The 18,194-nt window shown below is 41.4% G+C and overlaps 1 protein-coding gene across 3 annotated transcripts in view; it reads right to left on the bottom strand.

The window, feature by feature from the left end:
- znf385c (zinc finger protein 385C) overlaps positions 1–18,194 on the bottom strand; it is a 139,284-nt gene that overhangs the window by 81,485 nt on the left and 39,605 nt on the right. The window contains exon 1 of one of the 3 annotated variants that reach the window (XM_031894169.1): positions 9,118–9,200. The gene's annotated coding sequence lies outside the window, so the exon portion shown is untranslated. 3 annotated transcript variants of the gene reach the window in all.

Genomic DNA, 18,194 nt, shown 5'->3' with positions numbered 1-18,194 from the left:
GCCCTATTGGGTTTATTTCATGGTTAAATGATTCCCTTTTCTCTGTAATAATAAAACAGTACCTGTACTTGATCCCAACTAAGATATAATTACCCCTTATTGGGGGCAGAACAGCCCTATTGGGTTTATTTCATGGTTAAATGATTCCCTTTTCTCTGTAATAATAAAACAGTACCTGTACTTGATCCCAACTAAGATATAATTACCCCTTATTGGGGCAGAACAGCCCTATTGGGTTTATTTCATGGTTAAATGATTCCCTTTTCTCTGTGATAATAAAACAGTACCTGTACTTGATCCCAACTAAGATATAATTACCCCTTATTGGGGGCAGAACAGCCCTATTGGGTTTATTTCATGGTTAAATGATTCCCTTTTCTCTGTAATAATAAAACAGTACCTGTACTTGATCCCAACTAAGATATAATTACCCCTTATTGGGGGCAGAACAGCCCTATTGGGTTTATTTCATGGTTAAATGATTCCCTTTTCTCTGTAATAATAAAACAGTACCTGTACTTGATCCCAACTAAGATATAATTACCCCTTATTGGGGGCAGAACAGCCCTATTGGGTTTATTTAATGGTTAAATGATTCCCTTTTCTCTGTAATAATAAAACAGTACCTGTACTTGATCCCAACTAAGATATAATTACCCCTTATTGGGGGCAGAACAGCCCTATTGGGTTTATTTCATGGTTAAATGATTCCCTTTTCTCTGTAATAATAAAACAGTACCTGTACTTGATCCCAACTAAGATATAATTACCCCTTATTGGGGCAGAACAGCCCTATTGGGTTTATTTAATGGTTAAATGATTCCCTTTTCTCTGTAATAATAAAACAGTACCTGTACTTGATCCCAACTAAGATATAATTACCCCTTATTGGGGCAGAACAGCCCTATTGGGTTTATTTAATGGTTAAATGATTCCCTTTTCTCTGTAATAATAAAACAGTACCTGTACTTGATCCCAACTAAGATATAATTACCCCTTATTGGGGGCAGAACAGCCCTATTGGGTTTATTTCATGGTTAAATGATTCCCTTTTCTCTGTAATAATAAAACAGTACCTGTACTTGATCCCAACTAAGACAGAAATAATCCTTATTGGGGGCAGAACAATCCTATTGAGTTTTATTGATTTTTTAGTAGACTTAAGGTATGGAGTTCGAAATAAAGACCCCTTATCCGGAATACCCTTGGTCCCGAGCATTCTGGATAACAGGTCGTATACCTCTATATGTAATAAAATGTCCTAAAAATGCCCAATGCCCTATTAGAATGATCAATATCTGTCTAAAGAAGCACATTACAATGTGGAAAGTGTAACAGTTTTTTCTGCAATATTTGCCCTTTTATTAAGTTCTCCCATATGTGAGTTATTAATCGTTCGACATAACATTTCCTTCAGCTCCCTGGGCCCCGTGTCAGAATACGAGAAATACAAATAATAGCTTTCTGGAGAACACCTACCAGGTAAATTGCTTTGCAGAGTTCTGCACAAAACAAAGTATGGTCACATTGGTATAAGAAAAAAAGAAATGTTATTTTAGTGGTTTATTCTTGCACGTTGCTGGGCGCAGAAAATTTCGGAAACAAAAAGACTCGCCCTTAGAGCTTTGGATCTGTGTTTCAGCATTGGGGCTTAGTGTGAAAAAGGCTCCAGTGTGTGGTTTAGCCCATAGGTTGTAATGGGTCAGATCACTGTGCAGTTTGCCCCTTGGTACTGATTCAGAACAGAATTTACTGTGAGGTTGCCTCAGAAGCCTGCATTTCTGCCCAGATGAGAAACATATTTAATTTGTGGCCATCTTAAGAGTAAAAATTAGTTAAAGAGCCCCACACAACACAGAAACCCATAATATCCTTATCCCTGTAATCTGTTCCTTCAAACAGTAGGAATAAATACCATTTTTATATGCTGAAATCCAGCTGCAAAACTGTTCTTCTCTTTCTGCATCATTTGTAATCCTGGCAGGGGAGGAGGGACTGAAACACTGATGTTACACATTGTAACAGCTTCTCCTCAGCTTACAGACAGCATGCAGGACCTACATAACCCACAATGCATTGCACTGGGAATTGTGGGATTGGGAGGAGGCAGGCTGAAGGCAGGCTGAGGGACAGACGACTACTGTTACAGTTTATTTGAGTCACAAAGTAGTCAGCCAGATCAGCAGGGGAACAGGGGGTGGGGCTTAGGGAACAGGGGGAGGGGCTTAGGGAACTGTTCTAAACCAGATTATTACATTAAACATCAGGAAAAGGCTGCATATTGTTTAATTGATGTATATTGCAAAGTTGCTTGGAATTAGGTTTACTTTTCAAAAGCTTCAGTTTTGGGTGGAGTTCAGCTTTTTCCAAAGCCACAAAAGCTTAATTCTGTGAAAACAGTGGCACACTTTATGGTTTGCAGCAACTCATAGAACTGACTGTTTAGAAACTTTCTGGCAACTGATCAAAGATTCAATCACCTTGTTGCTGAAACCCAAGACAGAGCTCTATGGAGAAGCGCAAAAGGCACAGTGATGTCCTCACAGAGGTTGTATAGGGGGTTGAACAACGATGCATTGTCTTCTGGGACTTATAATATATATATATATATATATATATATATATATATATATATATATATATATATACACACACACACACACACACAGGTATGGGGTCCCTTATCCGCAAAGCCCATCTCCCATAGACTCGATTTTAATCAAATAATTCTGAATTTTTAAACTGATTTCCTTTTTCTCTGTAATAATAAAACAGTACCTGTACTTAATCCCAACTAAGATATAATTACCCCTTATTGGGGCAGAACAGCCCTATTGGGTTTATTTCATGGTTAAATGATTCCCTTTTCTCTGTAATAATAAAACAGTACCTGTACTTGATCCCAACTAAGATATAATTACCCCTTATTGGGGCAGAACAGTCCTATTGGGTTTATTTCATGGTTAAATGATTCCCTTTTCCCTGTAATAATAAAACAGTACCTGTACTTGATCCCAACTAAGATATAATTACCCCTTATTGGGGGCAGAACAGCCCTATTGGGTTTATTTCATGGTTAAATGATTCCCTTTTCTCTGTAATAATAAAACAGTACCTGTACTTGATCCCAACTAAGATATAATTACCCCTTATTGGGGGCAGAACAGCCCTATTGGGTTTATTTCATGGTTAAATGATTCCCTTTTCTCTGTAATAATAAAACAGTACCTGTACTTGATTCCAACTAAGATATAATTACCCCTTATTGGGGGCAGAACAGCCCTATTGGGTTTATTTCATGGTTAAATGATTCCCTTTTCTCTGTAATAATAAAACAGTACCTGTACTTGATCCCAACTAAGATATAATTACCCCTTATTGGGGGCAGAACAGCCCTATTGGGTTTATTTCATGGTTAAATGATTCCCTTTTCTCTGTAATAATAAAACAGTACCTGTACTTGATCCCAACTAAGATATAATTACCCCTTATTGGGGGCAGAACAGCCCTATTGGGTTTATTTAATGGTTAAATGATTCCCTTTTCTCTGTAATAATAAAACAGTACCTGTACTTGATCCCAACTAAGATATAATTACCCCTTATTGGGGCAGAACAGCCCTATTGGGTTTATTTCATGGTTAAATGATTCCCTTTTCTCTGTAATAATAAAACAGTACCTGTACTTGATCCCAACTAAGATATAATTACCCCTTATTGGATGCAAAACAATCCTATTGGGTTTAATTAATATTTTATTGATTTTTTAGTAGACTTAAGGTATGGAGATCCAAATTATGGAAAGATCCCTTATCCGGAACACCCTTGGTCCCGAGCATTCTGGATAACGGGTCCTATACCTGTACAAAGAACAAGGAGTCAAGGGCACACATGAGAATGTCTAGGGGTTGGCTGGCAGGATCAGGTTCTGAAGTAAATAACTGCATGTAGATAATAAACACGGTGTCTAGATTAAATCCAAGGAGTGATTTGTACTCATTTAGAGATCGGGTAACACAATCAAGGTACATGGGCCTGAGGAACACCGAATACCAGCGTTGGAAAGACTACGAGCAAAAGGGATTATGAGTGACGAGACGAACCTTCTCGAATGTACAGGTCGGCTTAATGCCAATGGAAGAACTAGTTGAACATGTTAAAGGGAGCAGGATCCTCCCCAGCAAAGGAAGAACATCAACCCTTCAGACTCTTGGAGAGGATTTAGGACACTTTAGAGCAGGGATCCCCAAGCTTTTGTACTTGTGAGACACTATCAAATGTGAAAAGAGTTGGGGAGCAACAAAAACACGCAAAACGTTTCAAATAAGGGCAGTGATTGGCTATTTAGTAGCCCCTATGGGGACTGGCAGCCTACAGGAAGCTCTGCTTGGCGGTACAACCAAAACTTGCCCCCAAGTCAGGAATTCAAAAATAAGCCCTTGCTTTCAGGCCACCGGGAGCAACTTTTAAGGGGTTGGTGAGCAACATGTTGCCCCTGGGCTACAGGTTGCCATATACATATACAGAAAATGTCACGCTGAAGAGATATTTACCTCAGAATCAGGGTCGGACTGGGCCGTTGGAGCCCACTGGGATTTGTCCCGGCAGCCCAGTCCAACCCTGATTCTGAGGGGCTGTGATTGGCTATTTAGTAGCCCCTATGGGGACTGGCAGCCTACAGGAGGCTCTGTTTGGTTTTTATACAACCAAAACTTGCCCCCAAACCAGGAATTCAAAAATTAGCCCTTGCTTTGAGGCCACTGGGAGCAACATCCAAGGGGTTGGTGAGTAACATGTTGCCCCTGGGCTACTGGTTGCCATATACATATACAGAAAATGTGCAGCTGAAGAGATATTTACTTCAGAATCAGGGTCAGGATGTCAGCTGGGGGGCACTGCGGGGGGTTAGGGGGGCCCCTGTCGGGGGGGATAGGGGACGTGGCCGGCGAGGGCACCTGCAGGGCCCCTGGGGCGGGAGCCCCAGTGGGCCCTGCACTCCCCCAGTCCAACCCTGCTCAGAATCATCCCTCTGTAGGAGACACAGCCAATAGGAGTTAAGTTTGCTGCCAGTACTATGTGTGGAAGTAAAAAAGTGAGTGTAGTTTCTATAGGGGTCACTGACCCCCCAGCGCAGGGCCTGTGCAGAAGAGAAGGATCAGTCAGTCTAACACTACTTCCTGTTCCTGTGACAAAGTGTATAACAGTATGTAAGTGATAGGCGGAGCCTGTTTGCCTACATCAGTGCGAGGGAGAAATTGACCACTAAACTTTCAATTCATGCCACTAGTAAAAGTGCCCAAGCAACCAATGAATTGGTCCAACAGGACAGAAGTAAGGGAAAAGCCTGGAGGTGATGATGTAAACATATAGGAAGTTCTCAGTGTGTCAGGTTCAAAATAGGCCCCTCCCATCCCTTCAGGAACCCGATCAGAGAGACAGAAGGACTGATTTAACGGGTTTAAAAATGTGTTGGTACCGACAGCTCGGCCCTGAGCAACATGCACCGAACACACCGTCCTCTTCTTAATGCAGCTTAGTGCCTGACCCACAGCCAAGCCAAGATAAGCCCCTTCATTCTCCCGGGCCGGCAACATTCAGTACACTGAATACTACTGATATATACTGTATATATTCTCTGTCAGGCACAAGGCGGCCGATAAAGGCATTTCAGCACTTACCCACTCAGTATGGGTTATATACCAACACAAGTGCAAATGGAAAGCACTAAAATAGATGCATCATTGACACAGTTCACAAAGGTTCTTATATCCAGGGCATCAATGCACCCACCCAACCTGCTCAGACTCAGGATTTGTTAAAGAGCCCACACAGCCCAGAAACCCCTATTATCCCTATCCCTGTAATCTGTTCCTTCCAACAGTAGGAATAAATACCATTTTTATATGCTGAAATCCAGCTGCAAAACTGTTCTTCTCTTTCTGCATCATTTGTAATCCTGGCAGGGGAGGAGGGACTAAAACACTGATGTTACACATTGTAACAACTTCCCCACAGCTTACAGGCAGCATGCAGGAACTACATAACCCACAATGCATTGAACTGGGATGTTCCTTTCTTTATTGACATCACGTGTGCCGCAGGGGATTGTGGGATTGGGAGGAGGCAGGCTGAGGGACAGGCGCTACTGTTACAGTTTATTTGAGTCACAAAGTAGTCAGCCAGATCAGCAGGGGAACAGGGGGCGGGGCTTAGGGAACTGTTCCAAACCAGATTATTACATTAAACATCATGAAAAGGCTGCATATTGTTTAATTGATGTATACTGCAAAGTTGCTTTATATAATGTTTACTTTTCAAACAGCTTAAGTTGTGTCTGGGTGAAGTTCCCCTTTAAGGCCTGCCTGGACCTGCTCATAATTCCAGGTTCCCTTGTGTCCATTGCCTAAACTGACTTGTGCCAATGAACTGGGCACTATTGACTCCATTCACAAAGAAATGCAGTAATCAATCAGCACTAATTCTGCACAATCTGTCAGAACTGTGGGACCTACAAAAGAATTTGGGGGAAAATACTGCACTGGTGGTTTGTAGTATAGAAGCTGCACTTTGCCTACTGGGTTCATCAATGAGCTGCAGTGTACGGGGACAGTGAGACCCTTTCCCAGTGAATTTCTATTTCAGACATAAGAGCCTATAAAAGAAACAGTTGGCCTCTAGAGACTGAATATAAACACCTAAGGGTCAACCCTTCCATACAGTTGGCTGGGATTCCCGAGGACACGGCTATAAATCTGACTTCTCATTATACTCAATAAACTGACACTGGCAAATAAACAAGTGGGACAGGCAGAAGCCACACACGGAACCCACTACGGTGCAACACACAAACATATATCTCTGCCAATATCCCAGTGCCAATATACATCTCATTTACTGTCAGTTTTTAAAGGCTACGCACGACGGGTGTGTACTGTACTGAATAAGGTGCTGGTCCAAAAACCTATCCAACAAATCAAAGGGTTGTTCAGCTTTTCCAGGTATGGGATCCCTTATCCGGAAACCCATTATCAGAAAGTTCCGACTTACAGAAAGGCCATCTCCCATTTCCATTTTAATCAAATAATTCACATTTTTAAAAATGGTTTCCCTTTTCTCTGTAATAATAAAACAGTACCTGTACTTGATCCCAACTAAGATATAATTACCCCTTATTGGGGCAGAACAGCCCTATTGGGTTTATTTCATGGTTAAATGATTCCCTTTTCTCTGTAATAATAAAACAGTACCTGTACTTGATCCCAACTAAGATATAATTACCCCTTATTGGGGCAGAACAGCCCTATTGGGTTTATTTCATGGTTAAATGATTCCCTTTTCTCTGTAATAATAAAACAGTACCAGTACTTGATCCCAACTAAGATATAATTACCCCTTATTGGGGCAGAACAGCCCTATTGGGTTTATTTCATGGTTAAATGATTCCCTTTTCTCTGTAATAATAAAACAGTACCTGTACTTGATCCCAACTAAGATATAATTACCCCTTATTGGGGCAGAACAGCCCTATTGGGTTTATTTCATGGTTAAATGATTCCCTTTTCTCTGTAATAATAAAACAGTACCTGTACTTGATCCCAACTAAGATATAATTACCCCTTATTGGGGCAGAACAGCCCTATTGGGTTTATTTCATGGTTAAATGATTCCCTTTTCTCTGTAATAATAAAACAGTACCTGTACTTGATCCCAACTAAGATATAATTACCCCTTATTGGGGGCAGAACAGCCCTATTGGGTTTATTTCATGGTTAAATGATTCCCTTTTCTCTGTAATAATAAAACAGTACCTGTACTTGATCCCAACTAAGATAGAAATAATCCTTATTGGATACAAAACAATCCTATTGGGTTTAATTTATGTTTTATACATTTTTTAGCACACTTAATGTATGGAGATCCAAATTACGGAAAGACCCCTTATCCGGAACACCCTTGGTCCTGAGCATTCTGGATAATAGGTCCCATACCTGTACTTAACTTTTAGTATGATGTACGAAATCATATTATTTGCAGGTATTGGGTTGCTAAGGTCCAGTGTACCCTAGATACAAGGGAGTGGTTTGAATGAGTGACTGGAAGATGAACAGGAGAGGGTCTGAATAGAAAGATAAGTGATGAAAAGTGACAACACCTCTTCCTTGTTCAAGGAAGAGGAATGATCCATCTAGGGCAGGGATCCCCAATCTTCTTTATTCATGAGCCACACTCAAATGTAAAAAGTGTTGGGGAGCCACACAAGCATGAAAAAAAGTTCTTTGGGGGCCAAATAAGGGCTGTGATTGGCTATTTGGTAGCCCCATGTGGCCTGCAGGAGGCTCTGCTTGGGGTAAAACTGTGTCTCTGGGCTTCCAAAACTTGCCTCCAAGCCAGAAATGTAACAATGGCAGCTACTTTGTGGCCACTGGGAGCAACATTCTGCTCACGAGTCAATGGGATGGCTGAATCTAGATTCTTAGAAAAGCAAATTCACTTTGAATTTGGCACTGACTTTTTCTGCAGAACATGAGACAGTTCCTGGCCACCTATCGCTATGCTACTGTAAAACACTACCCCCAGCCTGTTAATATGTTATCAAATATGGTATAAAGGCATGAAAAATGAATACGTATTGAAAACAGATGTACTCCTTTCACATTAAATAACCATGTACTTCTTCCTTTCGCATTTTCTCAGCTAATCTTCGCTAATTCCCCAAGGGGGACCATACAGGGGATCCCACAGACTGTAGCCATACAGGTGGCCATGCCGATGGGAGGAAAGAAATGAAGCTGGAGGATTTACTCTTTCTAGGATTTGGCACGGAGATCACTGCTGAGTCAGAAGAACCCCCCCCCCCCCCAACATCACAAGTCCTATAATATAAAGTCCCAGAAGCCCTCAAGATCTTCTTCAACCTCACACTGTTCCTGGACTCTTCTTCAGGCTCCCTCCAACCATATATTTGTTATATATCTGTTAACCTTTATCAAAACCATCCAATATTTAGACCCCCCCCCCCCTTGATAACCCTTAGGCTGCTGAGCTTGCACTTGGGTTTCCCTTCCCACATCTGGACAGGCGTTACCAAGTCACCATTATGGTGGGCAAAGGGTCCTACCTTGAGGTGTCCGGCCTCTCGGAGTCCTTCTCTTGCTCCTGGGCTCCCCCTCTCTCTCGGCGGCTGTCGGTGGGAGATAAGGGCTGGGGGGCAGGAATGTGAGCTATGCAGCGGTCGGCGCGACCGGAGTTTAAGTCATGTTACGAGGGGGGAATTAAATCAGCTGTTCCGACGCTACATGAATATGTTATTATTATTATTGTGTTTCTTTCTGCTTTCGATGGCAGTGGGCGACAGGGGAGGAAAAAGATGGAACTGTCACAGTTAGATGGGCGATGTGTGCCAATTGGCACTGTTTATAGTAAGCGCGTCGCTGCCAAGTCATGCCACTGGGTAAGGGACACTGGACAGTCAAATGGTTTAGGGTTTCCAAAGTACTTGACTATGGATATATCTCTTAACCCCTTCTGTATATGCAGCCATTTAATAAGCGCATCCCATGAATCACTCTGCCATGAAACTTGCCGTGACTGCCATTCACTCAAATACATAAGTGTTTAAATGTGTATATATTTGGAATCAATTATATTTACATGTTCTATTACAAAACTTGACATTGAGTGTGTCACATATAATTAAAGGGGAGCTCCACCCAAAAAACGTGAGCTTTTTGAAGAGTAAACATGATTTCAAGCAACTTTGCAATATACATCAATTAAACAATATTCAGCCTTTTCCTGATGTTTAATGTAATAATCTGGTTTTGAACAGTTCCCTAAGCCCCGCCCCCTGTTCCCTAAGCCCCGCCCCCTGTTCCCCTGCTGATCTGGCTGACTACTTTGTGACTCAAATAACAGTAGTCACCTGTCCCTCAGCCTGCCTCCTCCCAATCCCACAATTCCCTGCTGCACACATGATGTCAATAAGGAAAGGAACATCCCAGTGCAATGCATTGTGGGTTATGTAGTTCCTGCATGCTGTCTGTAAGCTGTGGGGAAATTGTTACAATGTGTAACATCAGTGTTTTAGTCCCTCCTCCCCTGCCAGGATTACAAATGATGCAGAAAGAGATAAAAATGGTATTTATTCCTACTGTTTGAAGGAACAGATTACAGGGATAGGGATATTAGGGGTTTCTGTGACTTGCAAATTGAGTGCATTTTCATGCTATATATATGCATCTATACCTGGTCTATATTGACTCAGAAACACTGGAGATTTTCTGAATAAGGGGCAGGACGCACTGACATAAGGGAACTGGAATTTACGCGGGCCTCGAAGAGGCGGTGCTTACAATACCTCTCCACTATATGAATCACACATTAACAACTCATCCACAACTTGTACCCTCCACCCATTGATGTCAGAAAAAACACAAATAAAACTTGTTCATGATTGACCAAGGCCCCTTTACCAAGGTTGGAACAACCAATTTGAACGTCAGTACCTTTATGGACCTCAAGCAGAGTCCATGTCCCCGACGGGCCAACAGCGCGCTCACCTAGAAGCATCTAGTACAGTGGTTCTCAACCTTCCTAATGCCGTGACCCTTTAATACAGTTCCTCATGTTGTGGTGACCCCCAACCATAAAATTATTCCTAAAACCATCAGAAATATGTGTTTTCTGATAGTCTTAGGTGACCCCTGTGAAAGGGGTCCCGACCCCCAAAGGGGCCCGACCCACAGGCTGAGAACTGCTGGTCTAGTAGGTGGTTCCCTCCGAAGTTTCCCTCAGCACAGCTGGCACTTGTCTCAGTTTTATCCGGTAAACTTTTTCAAATAATATTTTGAGTATTTGGGGGTCTTACCAGTGACCCCTGCAGTGAGCCCCATAGACGTTTTTGTGCAAACAATCAGATGGGCACCACCAACTATTATTCTACTGATGTTTGTGTATTTGTATGAAAGGGCAAATTAGGTAAAATACACCCCTGAATGCACTAACTGCAAATATGAGTGGTGATCATAATCATTCACAGTGTAACCCAGTGATCCCCAACCCGTGGCTCAGAGGTAACATGTAGCCCCTCAACCCCTTAGGTGTTGCTCCCAGTGGCCTCAAAGTAGGTGCTTATTTTTGAATTTCTGGTTAGGGGGCAAGTTTTGGTTGAATAAAAACCTGCCAAACAGCCTCCTGTAGGCTGCCAGTCCCCATAGGGACTTCCAAATAGCCAATCACGCCCTCATTTGGCGTGGTACATATTTTATGCTTGTGTTGCTCCCCAACTCTTTCCACATTTGAGTGTGGCTCCTGGGCAGGGCGGACTGGGCTGCCGGGACAACGGAAAAAATCCCAGTGGGCCCCGGCTCTAGTGGGCCCCGGTGGCCCAGACCTGACCCTTGCGGCACTCCCCCTGCCTGACCGCTCCTGCCCTGACGTGTTCATTTTACGGGGTCGGGGGAGGATGTCGAGTGGGGGCACTGCGAAGGGGGTTAGGGGGGCCCCTCGGGGGGGGCTATGGGCACCTGCAGTGCCCCTGGGGCGGGAGCCCCGGTGGGCCCTTCACCCCCCAGTCCAACCCTGCTCCTGGGTAAAAAAGGTTGGGGATCCATGGTGTAGGCCATGGCCTTCCGCCATTGGATCTCTATGCATCTCTATACACCCTTTGAAGCCATTTAATGTCATACACCTCTGGCCCTGAGGCAGCTTGGATCTTTCATTCACATTAGAAATGGTGGGAAATCCCTAATTCTCTCATTTTATTGTAACTATAGAAGAAATATGGAAAAAAAAATATAATGTTGGATCCATGTTATAATTTCCTACCCGACCGCTTTAAAAGGTGTCGTCTCCCCTTAAATTGGTATTTTTATCTGCCCCGGGAGCATAATGTCCTGGACGGTTTACAAGATTAGGCGAATATTTATAGCCTTGATCATATTTATAAAGCATTTATTTCTCTGTAAGCTTGCCTAATAAGCTGTAAATAATGAATGAGCTACTACTTAACAAATGAGATTAGGCTCAAATTATGTGCAGACGCAGGGCCGTTGCGGTCATAAATAGCTCCGCGTGTCTAAAATAAAAGGGAGCGCGGGCTAATTCCGTCTCTTACAGCAGCACAAGGGAGTTGGATCGGGGTTGTATTAACGCATTCATTGCACAGAAGCATCAGAACCAGCCTAGTAAATTCCTGTTAAACAGCAAAGTATGGGATCTGTTTTACAGAATACTCGGGACCTGGGGTTTCCTGGATAAGGGATCTTTCCGTAATTTGGACCTCCATAACGTAAGTCTACTGAAAAACCATTTAAACATGAAATAAATCTAATAGGATTGTTCTGCCCCAATAAGGGGCAATTATATCTTAGTTGGGATCAAGTACAGGTACTGTTTTATTATTACAGAGAAAAGGGAATCATTTAACCATTAAATAAACCCAATAGGGCTGTTCTGCCCCAATAAGGGGTAATTATATCTTAGTTGGGATCAAGTACAGGTACTGTTTTATTATTACAGAGAAAAGGGAATCATTTAACCATTAAATAAACCCAATAGGGCTGTTCTGCCCCCAATAAGGGGTAATTATATCTTAGTTGGGATCAAGTACAGGTACTGTTTTATTATTACAGAGAAAAGGGAATCATTTAACCATGAAATAAACCCAATAGGGCTGTTCTGCCCCAATAAGGGGTAATTATATCTTAGTTGGGATCAAGTACAGGTACTGTTTTATTATTACAGAGAAAAGGGAATCATTTAACCATTAAATAAACCCAATAGGGCTGTTCTGCCCCCAATAAGGGGTAATTATATCTTAGTTGGGATCAAGTACAGGTACTGTTTTATTATTACAGAGAAAAGGGAATCATTTAACCATGAAATAAACCCAATAGGGCTGTTCTGCCCCCAATAAGGGGTAATTATATCTTAGTTGGGATCAAGTACAGGTACTGTTTTATTATTACAGAGAAAAGGGAATCATTTAACCATTAAATAAACCCAATAGGGCTGTTCTGCCCCAATAAGGGGTAATTATATCTTAGTTGGGATCAAGTACAGGTACTGTTTTATTATTACAGAGAAAAGGGAATCATTTAACCATGAAATAAACCCAATAGGGCTGTTCTGCCCCCAATAAGGGGTAATTATATCTTAGTTGGGATCAAGTACAGGTACTGTTTTATTATTACAGAGAAAAGGGAAATATGGTCTAAAATACCGAATTATTTAAAAATGGAGTCTACGGGCTTTTGGGATAATAATAACAGGGTTTTTTTCCTGTAATAAAAAGCAAGAAGTTTGCCCAGGAGCAGTAACCCATCAGCAAGAAGCATTTACTGGTCACCTGTTTAAAAGCAAACTTCTTATTGGTTGCTATGGGTTACTACTCCTGGGCAATCTTAGTGCCCTTTATTAAATATGGGGGCATCATCTATGGAGCCTCTTATGTCAGCAGCGATGCAAATAAAGATAAATAAGTATTTGTAATATATTAAAGACCTTTTACAAGGATAAGGCTACTCCCATGCCTAGCAAATATTTACCTGAGACCTAAGCTGCATCTTATTCTCAAATTAAAGTTCCATTTATTAAGAAAGACCATGGACTGTAGTTCACTCACTTTCTATTAAATCCCAAGCAGTGTTGAAGGGGTCCTTCATCCTAAAACATATTATATATATATATATATATATTGATTCACATTTTTTGAGATTCTGCAGTCATTTGGAAAAAACAACACATTTTGGTTGGCCCCTTTAATCTCTAATGGGTTCTGTTCATCCAATTACAGACCGGCATTGCAATTGTGGAAGCTCCAGTGTTGGGATTCTGATCACCTTCTGTCAAACTTGGCAGCACTAAGGGCGATGGCAGATGAGGGGGACTCTGCCGGCATTATTTCCGCCACAGAGAAATGCCAGGGACTCAGGGTCGCTCTTGTAAACTATGGGGCCCAATTGGAACCATTTTGGCAGGGCCCCCTACACAAGGTGTTGCCGGCTGGCACAGGGATCCAGGGCAGATATGTGTCAGGCAGGTTTGGGGAGGCTAAATGAGCAGATTTGTAGGTGCATTGCCAGCATGAGACTGCTCAGAACCAGCAATCAAAATGCCCTGTGTGCCAAAGCCATAACCAATATGATATAATATACAGGTATCGGACCCCTTATCCGGAAACCCATTATCCAGAAAGTTCCAAATTACGGAAAGGCCATCTCCCATAGACTCCATTTTAATCAAATAATTACCATTTTTAAAAATGGTTTCCTTATTGGGAGCAGAACAGTTCTATTGGGTTTATTTAATGGTTAAATGATTCCCTTTTCTCTGTAATAATAAAACAGTACCTGTACTTGATCCCAACTAAGATATAATTACCCCTTATTGGGGCAGAACAGCCCTATTGGGTTTATTTAATGGTTAAATGATTCCCTTTTCTCTGTAATAATAAAACAGTACCTGTACTTGATCCCAACTAAGATATAATTACCCCTTATTGGGGCAGAACAGCCCTATTGGGTTTATTTAATGGTTAAATGATTCCCTTTTCTCTGTAATAATAAAACAGTACCTGTACTTGATCCCAACTAAGATATAATTACCCCTTATTGGGGGCAGAACAGCCCTATTGGGTTTATTTCATGGATAATAATTCCCTTTTCTCTGTAATAATAAAACAGTACCTGTACTTGATCCCAACTAAGATATAATTACCCCTTATTGGGGCAGAACAGCCCTATTGGGTTTATTTCATGGTTAAATGATTCCCTTTTCTCTGTAATAATAAAACAGTACCTGTACTTGATCCCAACTAAGATATAATTACCCCTTATTGGGGCAGAACAGCCCTATTGGGTTTATTTCATGGTTAAATGATTCCCTTTTCTCTGTAATAATAAAACAGTACCTGTACTTGATCCCAACTAAGATATAATTACCCCTTATTGGGGGCAGAACAGCCCTATTGGGTTTATTTCATGGATAATAATTCCCTTTTCTCTGTAATAATAAAACAGTACCTGTACTTGATCCCAACTAAGATATAATTACCCCTTATTGGGGCAGAACAGCCCTATTGGGTTTATTTCATGGTTAAATGATTCCCTTTTCTCTGTAATAATAAAACAGTACCTGTACTTGATCCCAACTAAGATATAATTACCCCTTATTGGGGCAGAACAGCCCTATTGGGTTTATTTCATGGTTAAATGATTCCCTTTTCTCTGTAATAATAAAACAGTACCTGTACTTGATCCCAACTAAGATATAATTAACCCTTATTGGAGGCAAAACAATCCTATTGGGTTTAATTACTGTTTAAATAATTTTTTTAGTAGACTTGAGGTATGAAGATCCGAATTATGGAAAGGCCCCCTTATCCGGAAACCCCAGGTCCCGAGCATTCTGGATAACGGGTCCTGTATACAAGAGAAGCACTGCTCAGGGCAGTATAAATAATTACAAAGAATTCCAGACCTGCATGTATGACATTTCATTAATGATAATGGATAACGAGACTAAACACAAAGCAAGTGTAACTACTCTAAGTACATTGTGCGTCAGGGTTTGCACTGAATCCAGGATCAGGATTCGGCCAAGATTCAGACGGATCCACGAGTCTGGCTGAACCAAATCCAAACGTCCTTTTCAAGTTAAACATCAAACCCAAATTCATTTGTATATCAACACATTCAAACCCATTATAAAGGCATTTAAAAACCCTATATATTGCCTGCCCCGCCTCTATGCCTTAGGCTACAAATAATAAAAAAATGAAGACCAATAGCAAATAGTCTTAAAGTATTACGCTCTTGCTAAAAGCTAACTGAAAGGGGGACAACCCCTTTTAATAGATTCAGGTTCTCCTGCTTGAGGGTCTTGGGGGTATTGGGGTAGCTGTGGGGGGCCACCAATGAGATCCTTGGCCCGCTGGTACCTTATGTATAATAGCATGACATTCACTATGGCCTGCCTCCCACTGCACTCGCAACACGGATAGAAGAAACCGCAGCAAATTGAGACGCTCATTCACATAGCGACCAAGTTTCTGCCACCTGTGAACAAGTCTTAAGGAGCGGGCGGAATGGGGAGTGTGACAGCCCCTGTTTGCGAGCCAAGCCGTCTCGCCGTGCCAACTCCGGAGCAGCTGCCTCTCTGTCTGATACTTATATAACTCTATCATTAATACTTGCTGTATGCCAATCTAGCACAATCTAGACGGCGATGAGATGATCTGCCATCTGGATCATTAGCTGCCGCAAGAATAACCTTGACACCCAATGTTTTTTTTAATGTCGCTTTGCCCATCTTAGGCATTTCTGGTTTGGTTAGGTCAGCGGCCATCTTGCTCGTCGCACTTTACACACAAAGTGACTGATGGACGGAGAGGTCGGAAAGCAAAAAAGCTTTATGGATAAGAAGTAGGGTAGTCATGGTTAAATGATTCCCTTTTCTCTGTAATAATAAAACAGTACCTGTACTTGATCCCAACTAAGATATAATTACCCCTTATTGGGGGCAGAACAGCCCTATTGGGTTTATTTAATGGTTAAATGATTCCCTTTTCTCTGTAATAATAAAACAGTACCTGTACTTGATCCCAACTAAGATATAATTACCCCTTATTGGGGGCAGAACAGCCCTATTGGGTTTATTTCATGGTTAAATGATTCCCTTTTCTCTGTAATAATAAAACAGTACCTGTACTTGATCCCAACTAAGATATAATTACCCCTTATTGGGGCAGAACAGCCCTATTGGGTTTATTTCATGGTTAAATGATTCCCTTTTCTCTGTAATATTAAAACAGTACCTGTACTTGATCCCAACTAAGATATAATTACCCCTTATTGGGGGCAGAACAGCCCTATTGGGTTTATTTCATGGTTAAATGATTCCCTTTTCTCTGTAATATTAAAACAGTACCTGTACTTGATCCCAACTAAGATATAATTACCCCTTATTGGGGGCAGAACAGCCCTATTGGGTTTATTTCATGGTTAAATGATTCCCTTTTCTCTGTAATAATAAAACAGTACCTGTACTTGATCCCAACTAAGATATAATTACCCCTTATTGGGGCAGAACAGCCCTATTGGGTTTATTTAATGGTTAAATGATTCCCTTTTCTCTGTAATAATAAAACAGTACCTGTACTTGATCCCAACTAAGATATAATTACCCCTTATTGGGGGCAGAACAGCCCTATTGTGTTTAATTACTGTTTAAATATTTTTTTTGTAGACTTAAGGTAAGAGATCCAAATTACAGAAAGATCCCTTATCCAGAAAACCCCAGGTCCCAAGCTTTCTGGATAATGGGTCCCATACCTGTACAGAATTATTATCAGGAAATTACTTATTTCATTATGATAAAGCTTATATTACATTCTGTTGTCCAGAGCTTTAAAGGAGAAGTCTTTGCCAGGGGTTATTGCTCAGGTTAACCATTCGTTTCTTATAGAATGGCCCATTCTCAGCAAGTTTTCCATTGGCTTTCCCTAATTATTTTTTATCGTTTGGAATTATTTGCCTTCCTCTTCTGACTCTTTTCAACTTTTACATGGGGGTCACTGACCCCGGCAGCCAAAAAACTATTGCTCACACTCACAGAAGGCTACAATTATATTGCTATTGTTGCTTTTTATTACTTATCTTTCTGTTTAGGCCATTTACTATCCATATTCCTGCCTCTCTTTCAAATCACTGCCTGGTTGTTAGGTTACATTGGACCCTAGCAACCAGATAGCTGCTGAAAATTAAACCTGGAGGGCTGCAATAAATCAAAAACCACAAATTATAAGAAATGGGGTGGGGGGGCAAAATGTTAATGAATTGAAACCATAAGGCAGGGACATATGTGGAATATTAGCAGGGAGGATAAGTTATATGTAGGGTACATGTTCTCTCTAAGCCAACAGCTTCACAGGCCAATTCAGTGTATGTAAAATCTGAAGAATTCCAATGATTTTCCAATGATTTTAACCTGCAAACTGAAAAGCCTTCCAGGAATAAATCAATTAGTACTTTGGTCATTCTTGGTAATCTCTCCATGCTAAGAATAAAATCACTTGTGCCCTTGGGAATATCCTTTGAACTGATACTGTAATCATGATATCCATCTCAACTGGGCACCGAGGCTCTGCCCTGATCCATGCAGCGTGGGCTTGTTTTAAAGTAGAACTAAACCCTA

This window comes from Xenopus tropicalis, chromosome 10, assembly GCF_000004195.4.
Source record: "Xenopus tropicalis strain Nigerian chromosome 10, UCB_Xtro_10.0, whole genome shotgun sequence".
Lineage (NCBI taxonomy): Eukaryota > Metazoa > Chordata > Amphibia > Anura > Pipidae > Xenopus > Xenopus tropicalis.
The sequence above is the reverse complement of the archived record's forward strand: the minus strand, read 5'-3'. Positions and strand labels throughout refer to the sequence as shown.